Genomic DNA, 25,955 nt, shown 5'->3' with positions numbered 1-25,955 from the left:
GGAATGTTCTACCCAAACAAATTTTAAATATAGTATAACTGTTAGTATTTTTATTATTTGCATGTCCAGTAAAACAAAATGAATTACGTATATTATTATTATCCTCTGAAAATCTATACTATTCATTTCTTAATTAAATATTTATGTTTCATTCCTCAATTGTAATAACACTTAGTTTAATGATAATGAAATTATTATTACTGTTATAATTATCAGTTATTTGTTTGTTTACTTTTACTTTTATTCATTATTATTTCTTCCAAGTACTTACCTGTAATTTGTATTTGACTTTTAATAAGTTTGTCTATGACGTAATTCATTCATCTGCACTGTGCTATGTCTGTAATTGGCCTTGCGGCTGTTGACTCGGCACATTAATAGTAAAGAATTGAATTATTATTATTATTGGAGAGGGTGGGTTTCCCCATGCACCGGCACCAGTGGTCTACTGTACGTCCCCCTGTGATATTCTACCAGTCTCTATACACTACCGATACTGGTGCTTGCCATCAGTCCCGACTCAGCCTGCGAGTTCGGCCTCTACTGGCTGAGCGGTATCTAGATGCTTCCCCCATCTACCAGAGGTGTTAGAGACTACTGTTGCGCGGGAAATGTCCCGGTAATTTGGGCCAGAGACCTCCTTGAGGCATGAGGTTCTTTTACGTGCCGTAAAGCTACGACACGGGACCCACGGCTTAAAGTCATTCCCGGAGGTCTTGTTCCCTGAATTTTTCCGCCCTTAAAAATTACACGACCTCCGTCGGGTTTGAACCCGCGTACCTTGAGTCATGAGGTGGGAACGTTACCCCTAGACTACGGAGGCCGCTAGAGAAAGACTAACAGAAGCGTGTCCAGAATCTGTGGGGGGGGGGTTAAGCGAACGTTGCTGGAGATGACGTAATTTTCGGACATTTGCCTCAGAGCTTCGGTTGTATCAGAACCAAAGGTGAGGGAGTCCTGCTCGAATGTACCAGTTGCTAAAGAGAAATTCGTTATGACATCCGACGTCATGAGACTCCGATATTTTCGCAGAGTGACGCGTCGCTGCTAAATACAATTTCGGAAGATTCTGGTTCATGATTGGAAAGAAGTTTCTTGTACACGGTTGAAAGTATAAGGATTATACTAATGCAAATTTTGTAAAATGTTAAATTTTCTTCCGTTTCTACATTACAAGAACGACAGTACCTCACACCGCTTGTTATATCATCATATAAAAATGTAAACTGCTTTATGTTAAAGTGAATAGATTTGCATTGCCTGAGGATGTTACATCCGGTATAGAAAACTGAAATTAACGGCCGTGTGGGTTCGTTGCGCTGACCACGCAACACTTTCTATCTGCTAAATTTGGCACTTTCTTCGCCGACAAACGGCGGTCGCTAAATCGGTATAGTTCGTTTGCGGACTCAAACCACGGAGTTTGTTTTGTTTGTTTGAGGGTGTGATTGCCAACTTTAGCGGATAGAGGGTATTACGTGGTCAGCGCAACGAATCCCCATGACCATTAATTTCGGTTTTCTACACCGAAGCCGCTACTCGGCACTAACTTCGCCGACAAGCTGCGGTCGCTTGGTAGGTATTGTCCGCTTGCGGACTAAAGCCACAGTGGTTTTCTTTTGTTTGAGGATGTGATTGAGTTCCCATTGTGGTTCTGTTTGTAGGTTACTCGGTTGATAATTCTCCCCTTGAATGCGGCCTTCGTAACGGGAATCAAATTTCTATAGCTGGACTTGCAGGTTCCAAAAATATCATTATAATCATACCAGAATATAAATTCAGTTTCCAAATTTCGAAGGTGATAATCAAAGGTCGGGTTTCTGTTGTCCTCTTTGGTAAATACAAGTTCTTGTTTGATCTAGTGGAAATATTTTTCTGACCGATTCCAGACAGTTGCACCACCTCAAAATAGGCGGCTCTTGCAAAACGAAGGATTATAATAGTTCATTCTGTTAAACAGCTTCTGACTCCTGCTAAACCTGACGACACTGGACAAGCGTTGTTTGATGCAAAATTATGAGTATTTACTGATGTAATTTTAAATAATATTTCTGTACCGGAAAATGCTGGTACATATTATTGGCAAGATTGTTACTTGAAAATTTCTATGTTACTTGTCTATTGATGTGACGGATGATGTCACTGACACCTCGCAGTTGGCCGCACTGATAATGCCATATCAAGAAAGAAAGTAAGAAGCATAAAATGCGATAATAAAACAGCGGTATTGAATAACTTGTTCCTGTAAATATGAACAAACAAAAAAACAAAACAAACTCCGTGGTCTGTTGTCCGCAAGCGAACTATACCGATCATCTTGTCGGCGAAGCTAGTGCCAAATTTAGCGGATAGAGTGTGTTGCATGGACAGCGCAACGAATCCTCATGGCCGTTAATCTCGGTTTTCAAGACCGGAGACGCTATTTCCTTGAAATGTCTCCTCAATTATCTTCACGAGGCTGAGTAGACCGCGTTCCTGATCCACTAATTCTCAGAACATCTGGTAGCGTTGGGAATCGAACCCGGACCTCTGGATCTGTAGCCAGGAACTCTGACCACCAGGCCACAGAAGTGGTCTCCTGTCAATATGTGAAGTTCGAAGTCCCGAGAAGACATGGAAGAAGCGAGGGTTGGTTTATAAGCCCATATCCGTGTCCATCTGATTCGTCCTTGCAACGCACATCTGATCGACATGAAGACCATATCCCACAAAGAAAAGAAATATATCGTTGTGTATAAGGGCCACTTAACTACTTTCATGTTGCAGACAAACCGTGCGTAACTTCTTTGCTTGCCAGTCTATAGTATATTGATAGCGTCAGAGGCGCCCTCTATTTCATATTCAGTGTCACAAAAGCAAAAGCGCAGAAGTACCAGTAACCGAAAAGAAGAAAAAAATGAAGCTCTTAGTGTCGTGCATGTTTGTTTTTGAATTTGAGCATATTTCTTCTTATTGTACTAAACTCATTCATACGAGCGTATCTTTTTTGTAGTATCGATTTATGTTTCTTTTTGTCAATATCATTCTGGAATTTACAGCCTTCTAAAATATTGACGAAAAATTAAATGTAACGGAAAGATGATTATTGTGATTCACAAAAATGTGACCGAAAATTCAGTCAGCAGACGTAATAACACAGAATTGGAAAGGCTATACTCAATAACGTAGCGTACACAAGTCTCAAGGGCGTTCTTTCCGGATACTTTCTTTAAATTTACGGATGCAATTTCTGTTAAACACAAAATGTGTTGAACAAAACGAGGAGGATTCACATTGCAGCTAAGCAATAACGCACATCGTGTAACCGAACAAATTGGATAGGTCAAAGGGTAACACTTCTGAACTGTATTCGGGAGTCCCCGTTTTGAATCTCGACCAGGATATCAACTGTCCCGAAGTTTCACGTAATTCTTTCCGATTCCTCCAGACGACCTTAGGAACAGTAAATTTAAGTAGGCCACGATCGCTTCTTTCCTAATCGTTCGGATTCATCGTTCATTGAGCATCTTACTTCTCGGTACAGTGTTCTCTAAATTACTGATATCATCGTTAAACAAAACACATAAATACAAATAAAATATATCAGATATTCATGTACGCTTGAGGATGACCCACGCAAGGGTCGAAACGTATAGCGAAAACAGTTGTTAACATGATAATGTCTATCTTGTTTGTCTTTTCAACTTATTGTTGTATAGACTGCCTCAAATCATATTCTTTTAGTGAAAAATAAATTGGACAAATTTTGTGATCCTGTACACGGGATACTTGGGAAATCCCATTTATGAAAGTACAGAATGCGCCAAAAATAACAGTTCTGAAACTCCCACATCTCGTACGCGCATGTGCGTTTGTCGACGGGGCACAGTTCCAGCCGCACGTGTTCCCAGTAGTGAAAAGGAAGTTGTGTTGTGCAGTTATTGTTGGAAATGGGTTTCTCGACGGAGGAAAAATTATTCATATTTGAGTATTATTTCCGCTCATACGGAAGTGGTCGCCAGACAAGTTGCTTCCTTGGTTTTGAGCGGCCAGGTGTTATCCTCCAGAAACCGCTACACAGTACACGTGTGACGGTATGGTGTGCCGTCTCAGAACACGGAATATTGCGCCTAAATTGAGATTTATAATTCGGTCGCTTTCATTAAAATTCAGAAGTACCCATTAACCTTATGCAATGGGCCACGCCATAGCTCAGGTGGTTAATCGTTGGTTTCCCACTGCGGCGGCCCGGGTACGAGCCCGGGTCTGGTCAAGTGGGATTTGTGGTGGACAAAGTGGGGCTGGGGCAGGTTTTCTCCGAGTAAATCTGTTTTCCCTGCAAATCTTCATTCCACCAATTGCTCCACAATCACCCTCATCTATCATCTGGGGCTGGTACAATAGGCCAGAAGTAGCCGCAGTACAAGGGACTTAGTCCCACCCCACTAACATTAAAAAAGCCCTCATGCAAAGACTTCTAATATTGACTTTCATGAATTTCTGAACATGGTTTTTGATCTAACTCCCGTGTTAAGATTCATTTATTACACTAAGTAAACTAAGCTCTCGCCGGTCACGGTAGCGGAGCGGTCTAAGGCATGTACTGTCTTCGCACGCTTGGAAACCGGGATCGTGGGTTTGAATCCCACTTAAGGCATGGATGTTTAGTTTTGTGTGTGTGTTTTTCTGTGTTTGTGTACAGTTATAGGCCTTGCGACGAGCTGACCACCAGCCCAAGGAGTCCTACCAAACGCGTAAGATCTAGAGAAACCGAAGTAAACGGAGAATTTCATGGAGGTAGGCCTAGGTCCACTGGGGCTGTAGTGCCAAGGGGGGAAAAGAAAACTTAGCTCTCTTAAAGGACAGTATGAATGAAGCACGCAGCTGCCGTTTTAGGCGCTGATAATAGGTTACACGTGGACAGAGGTGACCTCCATATGAGACATTAATGTTTTTGTAAATAATGCCCTAAAATAAACATCGGCAACTTTCTCGTGATCACAAAAGCCAGCTAGCACTATTACTAATTGGCGGAGTTGGAGTGAGAATTACTTTTATTAAAGATAGCAATATCCTTTCCAGATTCGGTTCAATATCTTGAAAAAGCAGCAATATAATCTGTTCTATTGATTTAACTAGTAAGAACTCGTAGCAATGAATTTAGGGTTTTAGTGTATTTATAGTTTTATATACACCGCCTCTGTGACCTAGTGATCAGAGTTCCTGGCAACAGATCCAGAGGTCCCGGGTTCGATTCCCGGCGATATCAGATATTCTGAGAAGTAGTTGGTCTGAAACGGGGTCCACTCAGCCTCGTGAGGATAACTGAAGTGCTACTTTAATGGAAAAGTAGTGGCGCAGGTCTAGAAACCGAGATTAACGGCCTTGGGGATCTGTTGTGACGTGATATTCTATGTGCAAAAGTTGGCACTAACTTCGCCGACAAGCGGCGGTCGCTCGGTAAGTATAATTCGCTTGCGGACTACAGGCCACGGAGTTTAGTTTTTATAGTTGAATGAATATAATTCATACGCGCTGTGTTCGTCTACCAGTCTATCCATCACGCTCAATATCTTATATTAAGATATGACAATGGATTAGTATAAACAATATTTATTCTCTTTAAAGGGGAAGATAGAAAAAAAATCAAAATTCGCTCTTGTATATGCACTGGTTCGTGTCAAACTCAAAACCTCACCCCACCCCCCTCCCAAAGAAAAGAGCTGCTACACTCTGAACCTGGGCACACAATTTTTGTCTGGTTCAGAAACCAGTTCTGGAGGTCAATGGAACGACACGTGCTAGGATCGAGAAATCTCTGTATGTTAAATATAAGCAACCAGACCAAACAACGGATACCTTCACATGGACACTTTAACGGATCAAGGCCATCTACTATCCAGAAAGTGAGAGTTCATTAACCCTTTCCGGTAGTCGGGTTTAGAAAAATTTCCTCAGCCAGGTCGTCAGAGGATTTTGAATATCTGCCGAGCCACTAAGTGAATTATTTTGTCCAAAAATTTGGTGCAAAGAACGGACAAATTAAAAAAAAAGTGTATTTACATTTTCGACTATTTAATTCTTGAGCCAGCTCAACGCTGCTATAATATCTGTCAGTTAAATGATGGTAGTCTTCAATACCAGACACACTGAGTCACAGTCTGCCCTTCAAGCAAAGAACTATCCTTGAAATGAACAGGTTTCAGATTATGGTAAGTTACACACGTCACCTGTAAGTCTTCCATAATTTGGGATTATACCGTGAAGGTAACTAGTGTCACGTTCAGCTAATGCAAAAATAATCTGATGCCCCAATTCGTTGTATTTTTTGTTATAACTTATGAAAAAAATTTTATGCTTGAACCAAACTGTTGATTCATCTCTTAAAATGTTTTTACGTGGTACATTATTTTCCGAAATTACTTCTCTATATGTTTGATCACCCCGTGTACTTTCTTGTCTTTCTAATAGCCCGATTTCTTTATTCGGTGGCATCATTTCACCACATGCATCATCATCCATTGTCATCACCTCTTCCAGCCCACCAACATGCAACAACACTTTCCGACATTTCTTTGCTTGGTCCTTCACTCGCAGTTTCTCCTTCTATTTCCAAATTAGTCTCATCATCAGAGTCAATATCGAGTTCTTCACTTAACATGTCACTACTAGATTCTTTATCCGCATCACACAAGGAATTATACCTAGATTCTTCAATCCAGAGGGCAGTGTTTCAGCTGAACGAAAAAGCATGCTACTAACACGTGACACTCCGTAATATAAAAATGGCATTCGTTCGTTAATAAGTTCAAAATATGACTTCCAGATGGCAGAAGGAGGGAGACGAAACATTCACATTGTATATGTTTTTGTATACTCTACAGTGTCAAATAGTGATGCGTGATAAATACATGATTGCAGAAACACAAAAAAAATTGTCGATAGTATATCGACATTTGTCTATGGAAGCATTCACCATGTCGACTTTTGACCGGAAAGAGTCCAAGTTTTCTCTAATAAACATAAAAAAATTAGATCAAGTTAATGGAATTTATCAAGAAAATTCTGAAAGAAAAATAACCTACTTTCCCTTNTACCGAACCGTTACCTAGAAAATATAAGGGATGCACATACAGTCACAAAAATATCAAGATTCGTAAAGGCTGGTTCCACATTCAAGATTTGGTGTGTGGGGGGGGGGGGAACACAGACACACACAGAGCAAAGTAATCTCATAAGATTTCTTTTATTTCTTCAGAATAAGTAAAGTTCGGTAAAATGTGGAGATGTATTCAAAATCTTTATAGAAATCCTTGAGGGAAGTAAAATTTTACGACTGCTTTGAATCTCGTTATGTTTTGGAAGATATGATCTATATAAATTTATATGGATCTATTGCCTATAGATGCGATTGAAACTTAAAAACCTTCAAACCACTTTCTATAAAATTTACTCTTCGTCTTTGGGATGCTAGAAGGGAGCACATTTACCCCCCTCACAATTTTATTTAAGGATGTGGAACCCAAAGGTATATTTAGCAATAACTACGTTATCTGGGGAACGTAGTCCATTATTGTCTCCTTGATAATTATCTGTTACTAAAAACAGAATAAAAATGAAATCCGTTCGACCAGTAAAATCAGTTTCCACATAACCGACATTTCCCTTCCCTACTCCTAGATCACTTACCGTTGTTTCCCATGAAATGGAAATACAACTATGCATTTCTGTTTAGAGAGATGGCCTACATAACTTACTGAAACTTGTTACAAGTCGCAAGCTTCGTTTTCGGAAAACGCGCGGTTTGTCTTGTCGCCCGTTTTTGGAGCTAGGTTGCTCATGTTGACCCGTGACCAATCTGCGTTAAATAAACTTGCAACTGCCGAATACAAACAAATTCTCTGCTTAAGGTGAGACGCCTGCAAGACGTAGAGACGGAGGCATATAAAGACAAGCAGACGGCAAACCAAAACGCATTTTTTTTTCTGAATCAGGCGGATGTAATATATGAGATCTCGTCGATTTCCCGAGATGGATTTCGCCATCATTACAATACTACGTACAAGAGAAAGTGAAACCGGAGCAATGACTCTGCTTATGTTCTCTGATATTGGATGACCTTGACTACATTACCTTGAGAAAGGGAAGTATTTTGTTTATAGCTGAGTATACACGTCACGACAAGTATGCGTTGCTTAACAATTGTTGTTTACTTATTTCATATAAGCCCAAGCGACCTCAGTCTTCTCCTATTATAAAGTAAAAATTTTGTTAAAAGCATGTACAAAATCTGAAATACTGTCCACTCCGATTTCGATTAAACTGTCATTTCACTCATCGATCACTATTTTCCGTATCGCTACCTTATTGAGCGCATGACCTAAGCAATTTTGTTCTGGACAATGGTGTCCATAAATTTCTTAAATTTAACAGAAATATTCGGAGTGGTCTTCAAAATATCGCCATTGTTACTTGGGACCCATTTGAAAGGCTCAAATTTTTTTTAATATAAAGCACTTATATTTACTTTGCATAGACTTATGATAGAATTTCACAAGGAAGAAACCCATCAGATTTATGAAATCAAATAATATTTCCTTAAACCACTTTATTGAAAATTAGCAATTACTTCTACCGAATACCGGATAAAGCTGGCGCAACCATTCAGGTGCTGTCGAGTGGCACATCCGCCCATTTACATATGTATCCATCCGTACATACACAGACAGATGACATTCGAAAAACCACAATATTTTAATAAAAGTGCTGAAACTAGCCCATCCGTCCACATCTCAAGATAGATATTCGCACGATTATATAACTGTCATTTGTGTATGTTACAGGCGTTACCTAGCAACGGCAGTTGTTTACAGAGTCACCGCTAAGCAACGGGTCTATATGCCAAAGTACTTTCTCGTATACCCAGTGAAAATATTCAGCACAATATGATTCTTTCTTTAAAGAAATCGAAAATAGCGCACGACACACGTCACCCTTAAACGGTGCAAGCTATGAAATCGTGAAACCAAGTGCGCTTCGTATTTGTCGAGGCGGTCTCGCACCCATTTAACGGCAGATGGTACTGTGTGCGTGTGCCCCATGTATTTACTCGAACACGTCTTAACATGGACAGTTGTCGTACCTTTTTTTCGATAGACCTGGGACAGGTTGCATAAAGGTTCTCCTTCAAGTGTCCTCTCGAAGTCTGCTCCACTTTCCTCGTTATGTCACGTTCAACTACTGTCGGATGTCTGCCGCATAGTGCTGAAGCCACAGACTTCACCTCACAACCAGAGGCGGGTCTCCCAGAAACTTCAGTAGAAAAGTCTCCAGAGGATCAAGATAACGCTGAGCAGTCAGTCTCTCAGATGCTCAGGGCAATGTCCCTTCAATTGTATCCGAAAATCTGGCGATGGATCGGTCTCATTACACACGTTTGCGGATAGCATGTGGCCTAGTGACGGCAACGGTGAACACTGTACACACTTTCACGCGTGGAAGCATATGTGACCTCTGCTAGTAATTGTATGCATGCGATTCAACGTCATGAAGTGCTTCGAGGAACTGTGGTTGGGATAATGCCAATTCTAACGCGATATCGAGTAAGATTATCATATTCATAATTATTCCATCTTCTTCAGCAGGTGTTCCGGTCTAGAAAACCGAAATTAACGGCCATGGGGATTCGTTGCGCTGACCTCTATCCGGTAAAGTTGGCATTAACTTCGCCGACAAGCGACGGTCACTCGGTCGGTATAGTTCGCTTGCAGACTAAAGCCACGTAGTTTTTTTTTTCGGCAAGTATTCATCCAGTTCGTGGAAGGCCTACATTCACTGGTCTTGCATTTCCTCTAACACGATACGCCGGTACAATCTTCGAAACACATTACCGTCTGGATGACGTAGACTACGAAAACGTAGCGCGTTTTCTCGTGCAGCCGTACCAGCTCGACCAATAAGACGGAGATAAGAGCATGTCTTAGTATTCGTGGTGTGTACAGCAAGATCATTTGATCACAACTGATCCTTGCTGTATGCTGTATCTTATAATCTTGAGTACACCACAAAAGGCGCTGTGTATTGTCGTGATGATAAACACTTCTGAGAAGTACGCTACCCCATTTGTCCGTGAGTCGCATTGAATATTGAGCGTCTCGGTACATGTGTAGTATAAAAACGTAGACTCCTATTTTTAACTAGAAATTGCACTATGTTAGAGCTTATGTACGGATCTAGTTTCATTGTGCGTACATACTGAATGAGGTTATATTTTCTTCAATATGCATTTGAGATTTTCTGTATGGACATGTTACATCATCGATTATGAGAAATCCTCGTATATGTAGGTTATGTTTTGTTATATTGACAAATATATATATTATAAATATATAAATAAATATATATATATAAATAAAGGTTCAACCTTTACTACAACACCACCAACATCCAGCTCAGACGTTACATATTAATACAAAATAAATAGGAGGCATTATATACGTAACGCACCACGTAGAATAGTTGCGCTATGTATTTTGGTACTGGACAGCGGGTCGAACCTTCGGTAGCAATGGAGAACCGCAAGAATGAACATCATAATCACATCGAGAGGTCTGTGGTTGGCACGTCATTGAGAAATAATAATTATAGATTTCTCCTTCCATGCTTTTATTAAGGAACCTATATATCAGGGTCTCTGTTTATTGAAAGTATTTGGTCAACAGGTGAAAGTTGTTTTACTTACTTACTTATGGAGCGAGCCCTTCTTTGGGAGAAGCCAAATCTGCAGCTACTCAAGAATTTCCCAGCATTTTATGGAACCCGAAAGTTCATTACCGTGTTCACAAGAGCTCTCTATGGGTCCATATCTTGAACCAGCTCAATCCAATCCATATCATTCCCTCTCTAAGAATCATTTTAATATTGTCCACCCAACTAGATCTTGATCTTCCTAATGGTCTCTTTCCTTCTGGCTTTCCCACCAATATCCTATATGCATTCCTCGTCTCCTCCATTCGTGCTACATACCCTGCCCATCACTTTCTCCTTGACTTGATCATTCTAATTACACTTGAAGATGAGTACAAGTTATGAAGCCCCTTATTATGCAGTTTCTCCAACCTCCTGTTACTTCATCTCTCTTCGGTCCAAATATTCTCCTCAACACCCTGTTCTCAAACACCCTCAGTCTATGTTACTCCCTTAATTAAAGTCGCTTTAAACAAAATATTTTTTTTTTAAATTTTGGCATTCAAGACTATGACATGCCACATCTGCCCTAGTAGAACATTACACAGCGAGATTCTACGTATTTTGTACCCTTCAGGTACTGCTAAATAATTTAGGCAACTCATCTGAGATAATATTAAAATTATTTACAAAGAATTATTTATAAGTGACAACTTTGAAACTGAAGAAATCTTAATGACTGTTTTTCTCACATCTTCCTTAACATTTCTTTCAAGTCCCAGAGGATTTTATATTAATTTCAAAACATAATAACGATGAAATTTATTACCATAAAAACTACATAACAACGACAAATATGACAAAGAGACTAGAGAAGGAAGAAGATTATTACAGCAAAATGGCGAAATAGAAGGAAACGGAGAGACCAAGTACTAAAGGTAAATGCAATAAAATAAGGAAAATGAAGATGTAGGAATTATGGGGATAAAGATGTTGAGAAAGAACCGTGAAAGCGAAATGAAAAACGAAAAATGCAGTTTATTTGTTTCACACATCGTTTCCTTTCACTTGTTAACTGTTCTGTTAAGCTATCGTCAGATCCAGACAAAATTCATGGCGACAAAAAAGGAAACTCGTCTGTGAACATAAATGGCGTGTGCTCGGAACCCGGCTTCTCCGATCGCGAGCACTAGCATAATCTCGATGCATGAGAAAAGTCATCAGAGCAGTGGCTTCATTTTTAAGTACACGTGTTTCGCTTCTTTATTAGGACCGTCACAACACAACTATATAAAGGTCAGTGCCTGGTTTTGGCTCTGCTGCATGTTTCGGCCATTAATAGCCCTCATCAGGCAAATACATGGTTAATATATATACACTACTGAACTGCAGTATTAATAAAATTTGATACAATAATGTTAATTATATTAAATTACTTGATGTAAAAATGCAATAAATTAGTTTATATAAAACAAAAGTTATAGTATAAAACAAGAATAAAATTCTTCGATTGATGCTTTACACCATCGAGTCCGTCTTTGGTTTTTGTGATTTTGGTTCTTTACCATGGACAAGTTAGAGTATTCTATATTTTGTGTATAAAAACTGTTACTGGAGGCTCGTGATGCAGATGTAGTAATATTAATGTTAATCTGAAAATGACATGAATGTAATAATATTAAATTTTGTTATAATCAACAATTGATTTTGGTACTGAAGATATATATATATTATATAATCTAATTTATTTTATTTTTACGTCAACTATTTTAGTATAATTAATATTATAGTATCCAATTTCATTAACACTGCAGTTCAGTGGTGTATATATGTTAGCCATGTATTTGCCTGATGATGGCTAGTAATAGCCGAAACATGTAGTAGAGCCAAAACCAGGCACTGACCTCGATATAGTTGTGTTGTGACGGTCTTAATAAATTATGTTCCTTGACTACACTGCTAGTTGCTAGAATATACACGTATGGCGTGAATGGTAGTATCACAGATGAATGAAATATTTTAAAGGATTCGGAAAAAAAAACACCTTCGTGGCCTAATCAAGATACTGTTTTGGACTTTGCCTGGAACTATTAAGGAAAGCTACGAAAAACTTCAGTCAAAATAGTCTAATTCCCGACCATAACTCAAACCGAGGACCTTCCGACAAACAACAAAGTGATATTATACGCCTGCTTCCATTTTTAAAATAATAAAATATGAGTTCAATAAGAAAGTTGTACAATTATTTACGGGGATCTGAAATTTCTAGTGTTGAACAATATATAATTGAGGTCCAAGATCTCTCCATTTCTGGATTTTCAGAACTTTGGTAGGGATTCTTGAAGAGATACGAGTAATCAGCCCAACGCACTACCGTTACTTACACAGAAGGTACTGTAATGTGCAGGCCCGTTGCTAGGTACCGACGGCGGAACAAACGGGTTCCTACGGGAACGAGTTCACGTGCACCAAAAGTTATAAGCGATGTTCTCTACGCCAGTGGTTCTCAACCTTTGTGAGACCGCGGCCCGGTAAATTATTTGTTTATAAGAGAAGGGCGCAGTACAATTAATGACAGGGCCCGGTACTGGGAAGCGGCCCGGCGGTTGAGAACCACTGCTCTACGCGGTCTGTGTTTAGGAATTACATAACGAGGACACCAGTGGGGTCAAATGCCTCCACCGTAGCCCTGCGAGACGTAGGAGGCGACGTAAAGGAACCCAATACCTGGCGGCATAACCGCGCCACCCTGTTCCTGGGGGATATAAATACGGGAACCTGGCCCTCCAGGTTGGGGGAGTCTCGAATCTGCCACAGTAAAATGTGGTCATGAGTCCCGAGGGACTCGAACCTCAGCATGACTGTGCTGGCGAGGACCAGCAACAATTGTAAATGACAGACCCACTCTCTGGTCAAAAAGAATGTTACATAGGAATGATAACGGCAAGTGTTCAGTTGGAAAATAGAGTTACTAGACGTGGGTCTCAAAGGGCTTGGCGCCAAGAGGAACTGACTGGCGGTAATCCGCCCGTCATGAAGTGGCTCTGACGCTGAACAGCAGCCAGTTGTAAATCAGCATGTGAAGAGAAGAGCAGGAGGTCGGTGTGAAATGGCCGCCAGCCTGCGAGTCAGTCAATTGGAGGAAGAGCACAGTTATGGGACATTCGCCGGACAGCAAAGACGTGAGTACAGAAGTTGAAGAATCTCCATTGTTAAGATCCGTTGCAAGGAAACGATTATTTGAAGCAGACTGCTAAGGCTTATTGCTTGTTGTAGTGATTTGTAAAGTGCCGAGATTAGTGATAATGTTATAGTTATTTGTAGTTACGATCTGTAAGTGGTCAACAAATCCAATCTCCAATCCAAACCCCGTCTACAGTCACACACATATATACATGCATACATACATACATGTATATAAGTACATTTTTCCCTAATCGGGATTAGAAATTACGACCACATTTTCAGACAGCCTGAACACAGAATACGCACAAGATCGCAAGGCTGTTGCGATCTAATAACAATGAAAGTAATTCATTACGATGATTTGCACGGAATCTTTAGAGAAGTTCGCATAGGTTAAACATTTGATTGATGTTTCCTATTTACAGTGGTTTGAAATGAGAAGATGCATATGGTCATATTGGTATATGGTAAATTGCATAAAGTGATTGATATGTTGTATAGGTGAATTATTATGTAAGGTGACATATATGCATGTACATATTAAAGGAATCCTTATTGATGTATAATCAAAAGAAAAGTCTGTACCAACAGGAAATATTACATGATTGTAACTTGGTCTTTCTGCGATATTATCACCCAAAATTGGCTTGTCTTAACTGAAGGCAGAGTCAGCTATGGACCCTCCTGCCCCATAAATTCTGTCAACATTTTTCGAAGTCGAGAATCCACTCATGTAGAATGTTTTGGAAGCTTCTTACGGTAATGTATTGAGTGAAGATTAAAGAAGCTTCCAGAAGGGAAACGCCCTAACCGTACAGCATATATACTCCACCCCGGGTGTTATCAAGCGCTTTTTGGTATCGTAGCAGCCTGCGTCCACAATTTGGAGCAGATCTGTCTCATATTAGAAGTCAGCCACTGCCCTTGCTTAGGCAGACAACAAATTTCTTACCAACAGGTTATCTCTGTATTAACTGTGTGCAACTAGTGAAATCAATAAATATACTAGTTAACCTTGAGATGCAGCCCTCAGACACCCCGCACTGACTCCCAAGGGGACCGGTCATCTGCCAACCTGTCCCATCACGGGATAAAATAGTAGAGCGTCATAAGATTTAGAATACGCAACTGGGAAAGTCCTAGAACGTAGGAGAAACTGAAATTGAAGGCAGGCCAATCAATCTCCTGTCAATGCTATCATGTTAATATGTTGGGTAGAAGCATGAATCCAGGAAAATCACATGCGCTAAGTGGCAGCTAGTACGTAGTTGGGTGGCTGATCTAGAAGTACACGTATAATCAGTGAACATGCGAATACCTCGTCACCACAATATAAGCCAACAGAGTCTTCAAACTTCCGAAGATGGCAATAGTGAATCGAGGTCATTATAAAATGTTATCAGCTCCGTCCATCGTGATTAATAAATGTTTGCCTCTCTTTTTTAATCTTTTATCCTTGACATGTATCGGTCTGAGAGACCATCCTCAGAAAGATATATCAACACAAGCGGAAACTATGAAATAATTGTTATGAGTCGCGAACAAAATGCTGCGTTAGTATAAGTTATCTCCCATACAACATTAAAACAATCACTTTTGCATTCGTTGAATTTACTTCACCATTCATCAATGGCTCTTCAGCATTTTATTGGGCCCTGGCCTCTTCTTCAGTTTCATAATCTTTTTTACATAGGCCCTTTGAACGAGAGATTAGCACGTCGGAAGGCCGTTACCTACACACACAATAACACAAACACAGAATAAACTCACACATAGATATCCATTGTCTTGAGTTGGATTCGAACGCACAATCTCAGAGTTAGATCGAGCGAAGACAGATCGTGATTTAGACCGCGAGACCACAGTGGTCGGCGTTGAAGTTACTTAAGGGCTAAAAATCAACTTTTGCTACCGTACAAGTTATAAAACTCGTACTTCTGAAAGTAGATCACGCTGGTATTGAAACAGTCGTTTTGTTGAAATATTTCTGCTATGTGTATCCTTTACTTTCGGATCAACGAATTACAAAGTCGTACTTCTGAATGTAGGTCGTTCTGTCATGTAAACGGTTGCGTTTTTCAAGCTAAATGGGGTGATGTTACCGCTGTAACGATATAGGAAACAGGTCTTTCTAAAGTTAGTTCATGTTACATGTATATTGCTGCCTTCTTGTGGCTGCAATGATGTGGTTATCGTCTTTTATTGTTGCGTAATGAACGCAAACTTCTACATGTAGGTCGTGTTATTACACGTATGTTGACAATTGCATTTATTGGGTCTGATTTTTGCCCGTAAATTTTTACACTCGATTTAGAAAACTAGTACTTCTAAATTATTTTGCATGCGGTTCTGTGTGGATGTGAAACTTTGTCTCTGACATTTAGCGAGGAACATAGACTGAGGGTGTTTGAGAACAGGGTGTTGAGGAGAATATTTGGACCGAAGACAGATGAAATGACAGGAGGTTGGAGAAAAATGCATAATGAGGGGCTTCATAACTTGTACTCTTCTCCAAGTATAATTAGAATGATCAAGTCAAGGAGAAAGAGATGGGCAGGGTATGTAGCACGAATGGAGGAGACGAGGAATGCATATAGGATATTGGTGGGAAAGCCAGAAGGAAAGAGACCACTGGGAAGACCAAGATCTAGTTGGGTGGACAATATTAAAATGCATCTTAGAGACGGGATGATATGGATTGGATTGAGCTGGTTCAGGATAGGGACAAATGGAGAGTTCTTGTGAACACGGTAATGAGCCTTCGGGTTCCATAAAATGCTGGGAAATTCTTGAGTAGCTGCAGATTTGGCTCCTCCTCAAGAAGGGCTGAGCTCTAAAAGTAAGTAAGTAAGTACTTCTAAATTTATGCCATGCTGCATTGTCAGTGCCTGCAATTCTTACGATTGTTTGTGCCTGTAAACCATTTGCTACCATAACCATTATTTATATGACACTACTGTTTTGAAAAGTAGAACAAGTTCTTATAGCAACAATTGCACATCAACTGAGTTCTATAAATCTTCTCGTATCGATACTAGGACTTACGAAATTCATACCTTGAAATATTTGCCACTCTGTAGTGAGTATGTTCATTGATATTGTTGATACCATTTAGAGATCTCCTATTTCTAAACGTAGGTCACACTCTTATGTCAACATCTGTGTCTGGTGAAGTTATATCTGGCCTGAAATTCCTATATTGCCGTGACTACGAATTGGGAAACTCATGCATCTATATTTAGATCATGCTGTACTGTCAACATTTCCAATTCTGGAAGTTCTCCTTAGCTGCTGATCCTTCGCTTTCACTTGTAGGAATTCGTAAATGCGCTCTACATTATTACGTCAGGGTTGCGTTTTTTTGATATTCTTTATGGACTATAAACCATTCACTGTGTTGTGCTTTACCGTCCCAGTTTAAGAAACTCATACCTCTCGTTGAAGGTCACAGGTCAGTCTGGATTTTCAAAATTTCTGACTATTTTGTTGTTTGTAAATCCAATACTACCTCAGCTACCGATTATAAAATTCTTAATTTTAATTGTCACGGTGCCTTGTCAACTCTTCCTTCTTTCGAAGTTATTTTCTGTCTGCAAATCCTTCACTATCGCTACTGATATTTAAAAAAATCGTACTTACAAATATAGATCACTCTGCAGTGTCAACAGTTGCATTTGTTAAAGTTATTTTTTGGTCCTTTTGTCATTTATTATTACCGCCAAGACTTATGAGACTCATATCTTTCCATGTAATTTGAATACGTCGTGTCAACAGCTGCAATTTTTGATGCTATTTGATGTTTTTTTTTTTGTTGCTATGGCAGCTAACATTCAGGAAACGTGTACCTCTGACAGTAAAACACGGTTCTATGACAACAGTTGAATTTTCTGACGTAATTTGTGGTCTGTGCAATGTGTCCGTAAATGTTTGATACGATTTCGTGGATAAAGTACGAGGAAAATACAAAGCATACCACACATACCGGTATCAACGGAAAATCAAATTCTCACAGTTTTCAAAATTGGCAGTATATCTCCATGTTACCTATCTTTACCGCTAGGTTCCGCAATTTTAAGAAATGAGAGCTTTTGCGTGATTGAGTACGAGGAAACAAGTGTTCGGCGGGCCTTCAGAAAACTGCTTCGTACGGATCGACCTCCTCGAGTATCGATACGGAGGTGGTCTGACAATTCTGAAAACCAGAGATGCATTTGTAAGAAGAAAAGCATTGGCCGTCCTCGTGTGAGTGATGTGGCCACTTTCGATCGAGGTGCAAGGAAATCTATGCGGAAGGGAATCCGTGAGTTACAGATGCCCGAAAACGACTGTGTGGCAAGTTCTGCGCAGACGGGTGCGCATGGAACCTTACAGTGCCACGCTGGAGCTGCAGATGAAGTGGCCTCCTGGCTCTCCGGATCTCACCCCGTGTGACTGCTCTCTGTGGGGTTATGTAAAGGAACAAATATTTGTGCCATCTCTACGACTGGAGTTGAGAATTACCGCAGCGATCAAGACAATTGACAGGAATTTGTTAGAAAGCGTATGGGATGAGCTGTATTACAGCCTGGATATTTGTCGATTCACGAAAGGAGCTCACGTTGAACATATTTTAGAGTATGTAAAGCTTTCAGAGTTTGTCATTCAAATGGCACTAGTTACAACTGTATAGCTGTAATGCTTACCTTGGTACAATAAATTAAATCATATCAGTCATTTACGAACACTCTATATGTCTTTACCACATAGTCTACTATTTAGGAAGCACATACTTTTAATTCTAGGTCAAGCTGCCATGTTACTACTTACGTTTCGTTTTGAAAACCCATTAATGTCGACAGCACGTGAGAGGTATTCGGGTTATGAAACACTCTGTTTCTCTTTCCTATCTGCGTCAGATTACACATTATTGTAAGTACCCTCAGGACAATTTGAGTGCTTGAGGTGGGTCAGTTCAGTCTCATCTACAAGCGATGATGCAATAGTTTCTTGTACGTCAGAAACAGGGATTGTATGTACGTTCCTGCAAACTGCAACCGTCCTTGTTAATAAAATATTCTTTGAAAATTCAAAGCGAAAATAAGACAATTCTCATCTTCAGCTACTACATTTTCATGTGACACTTTCATTAGTCCACTAGTTATAGTTCAGGTTTCTGAGTGGCATTCTGCGATCTTCATTTCACTGATTACGCATGATATGTAACACACTCCTGTATGAATCGAAAGGCAGTACCGGTTGAGGGAAAGGTACAGCTCAGTGCTGGTTATTATTGTCATCTCCTGGTCCTGTTCTTAACTACCACCAATGATAACATGCACAACACGCAACACACAACCTACGATAATCAGTTATTACATTTATTGAGCCGGTCACGTTAGACGAGAGATCTAAGACGTGTATTGTCTTCGCTCTTTCAGAAAGCGGGATCGTAGTTTTCGAATACCGCACAAGGCATGGATGTTTGGTGTGTGTATGCGTTTATTCTGTGTTTATGTTGTCCTGTGTTTAGGTAGAGGCCTTACAACAAGCTGATCTCCCGTCCGAGTAGTCCTACCATCTGTAAAATGTTCATGAAACTGAGAAATCAGCCCCATGCCCCAAAATGGGAGCAGGAGGAAAGAGAGATGTATTACACTCGCTACTCCGGTCTCCTGTGCAAGGCATCTAACTGACCAATGTTGTTTTATAACGAACTGGCCCTGCAGTAGTCCAGGACAGGCGGAAGATTAAAAAATTAAGAAATGTTCCCGTTTTTCTTGAAAAGGGTCGCTTATGGTCTAGGTTCCTATTACAAACATAACCGTACCACACCGGAGAGGCGAGCAATAAATCGACTCTAATAACCCTTGGGCTTCACAGACCCTGCGAACCCTTGTGCTGTAGGAGGTTGCATTATGAGGAACTTCATGATTTACGAGGGGGTACCCAAAAGAAACCGAACTTATTTTTTTTAAACTTATTTATTCAACTTTTAAGCATAAACCTTCAATCCCCTTCAAAATACTCTCCACTTACACTAATACACTTGTCTAGTCTTTTATTCCATTTTTCAAAACATTGTCTAAATTCATCTTTTGAGATGCTTGACAGCGCCGTCGTCGTTTTTTTCCTTTCATGACTCTTTTCATTCGAGGAAACAAAAAAAAAAGTCGCACGGGGCAAGGTCGGGTGAGTATGGAGGGTGAGGAACAGGGGTCATACCATTTTTGGTCNCTCAAACACTGGAGTTTTCCCCATAGCATCGTCCTTGTACGCCGTTTTTAACATTTCAAGAGTTTCTGTTCCACTTTTCCCGAGCAAAAAGCAGAATTTCACCGCCGCACGCTGTTCACGAAAATAAGCCATTGCAAAAACGACGATCACACAAAACAGTTGTCACTATAAACTCTGCCGAAACTAGTCCTTACCTTCTGAAGCAACGGTAGTCGGCTTATCGACTCAGGAATGTTAGCTCTATGGGCTCATAGCGGCAAAACGCAGTACTACAAAAGCTCTGCCCACAAAAAAAATAGTTCGGTTTCTTTTGGGTACCCCATCGTATGCTCGTCTCCTAATATAAGTAGAATGGTCAATGGGCAGGTCATGTAGCATGCATATAAGATTGTGGCGCGAAAGCAAGAAGGAAACAGACTACTAGAAAGACCTAGGCATAAGTAGGAGAATAATGTTAGAAACAGTCTTGAAAAGAACTAATCACTAACTTTACTTTGATAGGACACGGACCGCAAAGAAAACAAAAATTAGTGGGGATGCACAGAGAGCAAAGTAATCTCATAAGTTCTCATTAATTTCATGTTTTCTAGATAAGGCAATTAGGCTAAAATGGGCCTTAGAGGAACAGGATGCGCTGGTACGAACTGGCTTCCTCTCGCTCAGGACAGGAATCATTGGAGGATTCGTGCGGACATGGTGATCAACAATTTTTCGAAATTTTTGAGTAACTGCGCAACTGGCGGCTTCTTAAATTGGACTCAACTCCATGGGGACAATTACTTTCATGAAAGTCAAATAATGTAATTGTATTTCCTAAGTAAGTGTACACAAAAAAAAAGTTATAATTTGAAAATTGTAGATGTTTGTCAGGGGATTGTGTTATTTTCTTACACAGGCAACTCGGCTATAGCGATAGGTTCGATACATCTCTTATATCGTTAACTGTGGAAAGGCGAGATTTCATATAAAGAAGCTTAAGATTTTTTACATTTTAAGTACTTGAATTTATATTACTTTAACGCGGTAGAGTAGTTGGTTGAGCCACTATGCTACAAGCCGGAAGGACGCGGGATTGAATCCCAATGAGGTGATTGGATTTTTTCAATTAACCTAATTCTTCCAGCCGCACTATGATCCTGGGGTCGACTCAGCGTCTAATAGAAATGAGTAGCAGGAATCTTCTTGCAATATTCTTGGGGGTAAAGGGAGTCCGGCACTTAGAGTTGACAAACTTACCGCCATCTCTGAGCCGACTGTCTAGAAAATGTGGGAACCTCAACATCCCACAACCCTATGGGCCTCCACGGCCTGTTACAGGGATACCTTTACTTCAATTTGTATTACTTTTACGGTATGAACATCTTCATTACGTCCACTTATTTTGGGACGGAGAGCCTCTGAAATGTCCGTCAGTACATTTAGATGGCTACATATTATAGTAGGCCTGTGAATATAAGGCAGAGCAGCAGTTCCACACAGGAGGAATGGACCTAGGCACATCACTGCATGAGGGACATTTATGTATAGGTCTATACACGCCATGCTAGAAGTGTTACTTGACGTAACCCCCACACCAAATTCCCCATGAAACTAATCTGAAGTTGGCCGTGCCATAGCTCAAGCTGTTAGTCGCTGGCTTCCCATCGCCGCGGCCAGAGTTCGATCCCGAGTCTGGCCAAGTGGGATTTGTGGTGGACAAAGTGGCGCTGGGGCAGGTTTTCTCCGAGTACTTAGGTTTCCCCTGTCAATCTTCATTCGACCAATTGCTCCACAATCGCCCTCACCTATCATCTGGGGCTGGTACAATAGGCCAGAAGTGGCCGCAGTACAAGGGACTTAATCCCACCCCACAAGCGCTAAAAATATCTGAAGTTAGCTTCAACCGTTTCCGAAGTTCATCCCTCTAACTAGTTAGTTTCTTGGGGAGGTGGGGTGAGACTTTGGTACTGCGGCCACTACTCGGCCTATTTTACCAGCCCCGGATGATGGATGGTAAGTGTGGAGCAATCAGTGGAATTATATTTGACAGGGGAACCCAAAGTACTCGGAGAAAACATTCTCCAGTGCCACTTTGTCTATCACAAATCCAACATGACCTAAACTTGGGGTCAAACCAGGGCTGCCGCGTTGGGAAGCCAGCGAGTAACTGCCTGAGCTATGGTATTGCGTTTCCCTCCAACTAACTCCACGGAGGAGGAAAATTCATGAGAAATTATTAGGGTTCACATATTAAGACATTGTACAGAAGAAGAAAGCTCTATGCTGCTTTCAGAAATTCCTTCAATTATACGTACGTTAACACCAGCTAATTCAATACAAACCTTATACTCTATTTGTTTCACGTAAGAAGATCCACAATGATCTTGGGGACAGAAGAGGATATTTTTATTTAAGGAGAAAGCTCTAGATGGCATTAAGTGGAGGAACTGTTTTGGAAGAGGCTGTGGACCTGTCGTCTGACAGATTACTGATCAATGAATGAATAAATGAATGAATGAATGAATGAATATAAACTTCGTGGTTTTATTACGCAATTGAAATATACCGACCGAGCGACCGCCTCTTGTCAAATTTTGCAGATAGAGGGTGTCGCATTGTCAGCGCAACGAATCCCCACGGCTGTTAATTTTGGTTTTTTAGACCGAAGTCGCTATTTCCTTGAAATAGCTCCTCGATTATCCTCAAGATGCTGATTAGACATCGTTCCAGACCAACTACTTCTCAGAAAAAATCTTGTAGCGCCGGGAATCGAACCCGGACCTCTGGATCTGTAGCCAGGAACTCTGAGCACTTGACCACACAGGCGGTTTGTTTCACATATATACTTAGAGAAAGTCACATGATTTCCGTGTGGTCTTTAGGTTTCCGAATTACAATTCTGCATTAATTAGTATCTCTCCAGGAAGTACCACATTCCTTGGATATCTCATTCCCCCCCCCCTCCGACGACGACAATATATTGTAACGGAAGGAGAATAGTCGCTGCAAGGAGTAGCCGAAATAACAGGAGACGCAGAAAGCCATCCTTTGAAGAAAAGGAACGGGGGCGCACCGTTAGGGTGTTCGGGACGAACGGCCTTAAGGAGGGAGCAGTGTGACGTGTTGCGCTATGCATGACACCCCTCCCCCCGCTAGCGGTGACGTATCACCACCGGAGCGCTGTCGTTACTAGGGTATTAGGCAAGTCAACACTCCTTCCCCTATTTGTTGCTATGCACAAATAACGAAGCGCCATATTCACAGTTCCTCCAACTTCATATTACTTCATTCCCTCAAAGAAACACTATTCTCCTCAGTAGCGTTTCGTCAAGAGCCCGAGTTAGCTCTTTGGCCCGAAGGATCGAGGAATCGTGATTTCATTCCAGGCAAGTGTAAGGGATATTTCTTATGTCCACAGCGTTTAGATCAGCTCTGGGGCCCACAGAACCTCACAGGGGTCTCTTTCCCTGAAGTTAAGAGACGGTAAAGTGAAGCAGACCGCCGAATCTAATGCCAAGATTACAAATGCATTTTCATGGCGCGGTGTTCATCTGTCCGTGAGGAAGAATTAACATTTTAGCTCAGCGCGGTTTCCCACATCGTCGAACTTCATATGTCCCTAAACGAATAGAAGAATGGTCAAAGTAGACCACAGCTATCCACCATTTTCCTCACTTTCTCTTCCCTCACGGCGAGAGACCAGGTTTCACATAGTAAAATAACAGCAGGCGCAGTTTCATACTCTTTAAACCATTCAGAAAATTTTGTTTTATACGTGGTTCCTTGTTAAGCATAAATAACACAGTCAATTATGAAATATGAGGAAGATAGTCCAAGGACAGAATATCTTAAATTTATGAAAAATATTCCAAGAAATAACTGTTACTGCCACCATGTCATAGGGTCAATAAAGCTCCAATGGAACTGCCCATATCATGTTTGAATTAGGATAGTACGAGCAGGGTCACATGACACAAGATTCCATCTTGGGCTTGTTCAGTCCAGTTACCGTAATCATAATTTATTTCTCAAGTTCATCTTTTAATCTTCTTCTTCTTCTTCTACATTTCTCATTACTCCCTCTGATCTATTTCTCATCAGAATAAATCTTGACTTGTAGATCTTAAAGAGAGTTGGTAGGGCTCCTTGTACTGGGGATCAGCCCTGTCGTAAGGCCGCTAGCTACACAGGATGACACAAGCACAGAATAAACGCGGGCAGACATCCATTCCTTGAGTGGGAATCAAACCCGCGAAATCAGTGTTTCAGTATGATAAGACATTTCATGCAAATCACTGTGACTGACTGATATAATATTAAGCTCTTTATATTTCGAACATAGTGGGTCATAATTTCCATTTTCTTTCACCATTAAGAGCCATCTCGAATTCAATTCTTGACTGAATGCGCCCCGGACTGATAATATGGGGCACAAATTTATCAAACAATCTACAGGTATATTCTTATGCTGTCAGTAGATAAAAATTATAAATGAATTATGGATTCTGTGGTTGTTTATGTACCAAGGTGCATTCAGAATGGATCGGAGAGTCTTGGATTGAAAGCGCTGGAGGATTTCGATATTGTAATTGGAGGCTGTCCCCGTAGCCGAATTCTACAGGTCCATATGGGGTTGAGTACTGCTTTGTATAGAAGGAGCTTGCTTTATGTTGATAGTGTTGATCTTCTGAGTAGCTCGTGAATTTGTTGAGATTTTAAGTTATCTTAAAATGAATAAAAATGAAAGCGTATAACGGCATAATCTAGTGCAAAGTTTACTTCCTTTTCGCTAGATCTTTCACAGCAATTTCTTTGTCAAGTTCACCCAAGTCCGACATTCCCCGAGAATGGATTTTTCATAAGTGGCAGAGCCATTGAATATTGCGTTGAAATTAAGCTCAGCGTGATGTGTATGCTTGTTTCACAATACACTACAAAAATCGATAAAATTAACAGAGTAAAATAATCTTATTTTTTTTAATAAAAGCATTCATGTCATGATAAACTTTTCAAAACGTGTCATGTAAGTTTGTGGTTAAATTTTGTACATTCAGCTAAGCGTCTCCTTTAATTTAATAAAATTAAATTTGTAAAACGATCGCAGCGAACCTATCGGAAAGAATTTCAAGTGGATTCATCATCTAAACATCATCTAAAATGTATTATACAAACAGTTCTATGAGACAAGTTATTTGTGTAAATAGAAAATTCTGGATTGAACTAGAATGACAACTCGACGTCGAAAGATTTACCAATAGTGCTGATCGAGGTCACCTCTAAATGGTAAAGTAAACTTTGGCAGTTACAGTTTAGTGTTCAAATGTTTGGAAGTCTCATCTTGTCTTATTATTTTATAGCTGATCCGACATTGTAAGAATAATTTGTACTCACCCTGTACGTGTTATGATGTTCGAGGAAAAGTGGTTTCAAAAGTCGAGTTAGTATATCCCCGTCGTATTATCTGCAGAGATCTCTTAAGCAACCACTTGCGGTTTATACCAGTTGCAGATTGGTTTACTTGGCGTGGTGTTGTCCGTGAATCCGTAACTGCTGACGCCCTAAAGCACAGTACCACGCGACAAGACTTTAATCAGCTGGTCTACATAGACATGTTCTATGTGTATGTTTAGATAAGGAGAAGATCCCTCCAGATCTTCGTAGAGTAAGTCACATTTCATGGTAATTTCTGACTACAGACACTTTATCTATCAATATAAAAGTATTATCAGAACTCAAAGAATAAATATGATACACTGAAACAAAAGACTGATAGCTCGTTCGTGACCTACTATATATTGTTAAGTTAATGCAATCTGTTGACATTCGAAAATTTGTTATTGTGGTGAATAAAAACTGAGTGATCTCACAGTTCTAGCCCACAATTAGAAAATGTTTTTAGAAGAAAAAATTAA

At 40.3% G+C, this 25,955-nt stretch overlaps 1 protein-coding gene across 1 annotated transcript in view; it reads right to left on the bottom strand.

Moving 5' to 3' along the window:
• LOC111870251 (elongation of very long chain fatty acids protein AAEL008004) overlaps nt 1–25,955 on the bottom strand; it is a 104,854-nt gene that overhangs the window by 67,179 nt on the left and 11,720 nt on the right. Inside the window, exon 2 of the mRNA XM_023862369.2 lies at nt 25,435–25,601. The gene's annotated coding sequence lies outside the window, so the exon portion shown is untranslated. The remainder of the gene's footprint in view (nt 1–25,434; nt 25,602–25,955) is intronic.

The sequence above is a fragment of the Cryptotermes secundus genome, unplaced genomic scaffold (assembly GCF_002891405.2).
Source record: "Cryptotermes secundus unplaced genomic scaffold, Csec_1.0 scaffold75, whole genome shotgun sequence".
NCBI lineage: Eukaryota > Metazoa > Arthropoda > Insecta > Blattodea > Kalotermitidae > Cryptotermes > Cryptotermes secundus.
This window is presented reverse-complemented; position numbering and strand designations above follow the sequence as displayed.